This window comes from Belonocnema kinseyi, chromosome 5 (assembly GCF_010883055.1).
Source record: "Belonocnema kinseyi isolate 2016_QV_RU_SX_M_011 chromosome 5, B_treatae_v1, whole genome shotgun sequence".
Classification (NCBI taxonomy): domain Eukaryota; kingdom Metazoa; phylum Arthropoda; class Insecta; order Hymenoptera; family Cynipidae; genus Belonocnema; species Belonocnema kinseyi.
In genome coordinates, this window is record NC_046661.1 from 26,858,214 (window position 1) to 26,861,746 (window position 3,533).

A 3,533-nucleotide genomic window follows, 5' to 3' on the forward strand; every position below is an offset into this window, starting at 1 on the left:
TACGAGATGGCTTAAGGCAAATTGAAAGAGGGTTTTGACATGTAGCGCCCTCGATGGTCATCCAGTGAAGTAAGTGAAACGAGCGCGAAATTCGAAATGTGTAGTTTATGAGAACAAAAGAAGCATATTTTATTCTTTAGAAGAATATAATTGATATGTTCTACATAAAGTTTTATGTTTTACTATTCCCATTTTCATCGAAAACAATTTTTTTTTAGTAATTTTTTAATTTAATTTAATTTTAAATTGATAATTAAAGTCCTTTATAAAATGGAAAAACTTTAAATCCAAATTTATTGGTTCTAGCTTACATTTGATCTGTTCGAATGGAAATTTATTGTAGGTTAAGTTTACAGTAGATGGAGAATTTCTTTAGAAAGTCAAATAATTGGTTGACGTTTTATGTATTTTGTGAAAAGTTTTTGTTTGTCGGTGAGAAAAAGTAACCTTTTTGGCGGAAAATAAATTTTAGATGATTTAGTCTTCTATTTATGTCTCGATCCCCATTTGAAAGAAATGGAAGAAATTGGCGAATTTAATGTTTCGCGTGATTCTTCATTTCATGCATGAGTCGATTGCGAGTTTATGTTTTTCAGTTGTATATAATATGCAGAATGGATATTATTACTATTATATATATATATATATATTATTCATGTTAATATTATAATTATAAATTATTATATCAATGTTAATGACTGGTTGACCACTTATTAATAATATTAGTTCAACTTTTAACTAAAATAATTAGTTTTCTTCAAAAAAAATAAATAAATTTTGAAGAGAATACGTAAATTAAAAAAAAAAGGTTAAAACTGTTTTAAACAAAATAGTTCAATTTTTGAACAAAAGTTAAATTTTTATCCAAAAGCCTGAACTGCATACTAAAAATAGAAATTTTTAATAAAATACATGAACTTTTCACAAAAGAAATTTATTTTCTACTAAGAAAGACGAGTATTCAATAAAATACAAAAATTTTCAACTAAAAAAGATCACGCTTCAATAAAACATAGAATAGTTAAATTTGTAGTTAAAAAAATTGATTTTTAACCCAAAAAAAAGAATTTTCTACAAAATAGTCAAATTTTCAGAAAACAAATTTTTCCAACTAAATTCATGAATCACGAACCAAAAAAAAAAAAATTTTAACAAAGTAGTTTCACCTTCAACCAGGAAATATGAAAAAATCGTTAAAATTCTTTGAAATCGATTGAAATTATTGAAATGAAATGAAAATTCTTTGAAATGTTTTAAAATAACATAAAATATTTTAAATGCTTTAAAATCTCTTGAAGTATTTCAAAGCTCTTGAAAATTACTTGCAATTTTAAAAATACACTCAAATATTTCTAATCCTTTAAAATCTCATACTAAATTATTGAAATAAATTGAAAATTCCTTGGAACCTTTTAAAATACTCTCAAATATATCGAAACCTCCAAAATCTTTTGAAAATCCTTGACATCTTTTAATGATTTCTAAAGTACTTTGGAATTTTTTAAAATAAACCTGCTAAAGCTGTTTAAATTCTTTGAAATTCCTTTCAATTATAAAAATAAGTTGAAAATTCCTAGACATCTTTTATAACATCCTCAAATATTTAAAATCTTTTGAAATCTCTTGAAATTTTTTGAAGCTCTAGAAAATTCCTTGAAATTTTAAAAATACCCTGAAATATTTCAAATCCTTTAAAATCTCATATTAAATTTCTGTAATCAATTGAAAATTCACTGGAACCTTTTAAAATTCTCTCAAATTTTTCAAATCTTTCGAAATATTTTGAAATACCTAGAACTTTTTTTTAAAGATTTCTAAAGTACTTTGGAATTTTTGAAAATGATCCTTCTAAATTTTTTTAATTCTTTGAAATTCTTTTAAATTATAAAAAATAAATTGAAAATTCCTCGACATCTTTTGACACATCCTCAAATATTTAAAACCTATAGGTTTATATTACAAAAATTTAATTATAGGATCTGTACCTATATTTTGTTGTGAGAAAATTTTAACAAATATTTTGTTTATTTACTATGTTTTCATTAGCATTACAGTCCTGAAACTCATTTCACAGTTTCATTGAACATTTAGATTTTAATTGTTTCATTGCTTTGCTGTTGCATTTTTTCATGTTTATAAGCTCATAATTTGTAAATATTAGAAATATTGTATATATTTCGTTCTTATCGAGGACAATATAACCCTTTGAAATTTTCAACTAAACAAATATTATAAAAATTAAGTGTTTTATTATTTAGTTTAAAAACCGTAAAATATTATTTTCCAATTTAAAAAATAAGACAAATATTTTTTTGTTTTTCATTAATTATTTTTTTCACGAACACAAGCGAATTATGAAAATTACAAAAATTTCATTTCAAAAAGCTGTACCTCCAATTCTTTAGAGTAAGTTGAAAATTTCTCCAAACTGCCAAAACAACGTTAATTTTTAGAAAAACTGAAAAATGTATTTTACGCAAAAGGCCAACTTTAATTTTCCTCTTGAGATTTTTTAGATTAATAGTAATATGAAGGAGATCCTGTGAATTTCGTTCTCGCTGAACTAAGTAGGAAAATTCAAAAATTTTAAATTTCTCACACTTGATTATCAGAATTTTGTAAAGCCCACGGTTTCATCTTTCATCTACAGTTCATTCACCTTTTCCGCTAATCACCTTTATATCGTAACAATTTTAAATGAAAAAAGTACTTCTCAAAAGCTTGGTATAGTGAAAATAAAAGTAAAATCAGTTTTTAACCAAGAAGAAACTATTCTCGAAATATTTATACGTGGAAAATTACATGAAAACATTTAAATTAAATTAAAAATTAAATTAAAAAATTTCTATAATAAAAAGGTAGAATATATAAATATCGATTTAAAGTTATTCAATTTTCATAAAGCACATTAATTTTCAATTTGAAATTAAATTAAATTTTAAAATTACTATAAAAAATGTTTTCAATAAAAATTAGAATAGTAAGATTTTCAGTTCTAAAAATGAATTTTTGGTTAAGAAAATGAATTTTCATCTAAAATTTATTTTCCGCCGGAAAGGTTACTTTTTCTCACCGAGGAACAAAAACTTTTCACAAAATACATAAAATGTCAACCAAATATTTGACTTTCTAAAGAAATTCTCCATCTACTTTAAACTTAACCTACAATAAATTTTCATCGCAAAAGATCAAACATAAGGTAGAACCAATAAATTTCGATTTAAAGTTGTTCAATTTTCATAAAGGATATTAATTATCAATTTAAAATTAAATTAAATTAAAAAATGACTATAAAAAATTGTTTTCGATGAAAATGGTGATAGTAAAACATAATATTTTATGTAGAACATATCAATTATATTCTTCTAATGAATAAAATATGCTCCTTCTTTTGTTCTCATAAACTGCACATTTCGAATTTCGCGCTCGTTTCACTTACTTCACTGGATGACCATCGAGGGGGCTAAGTTTCAAAACCCTCTTTCAATTTGCATCAAACTCCCTTTGGCAGATACACTGCTATCTCGTATCAA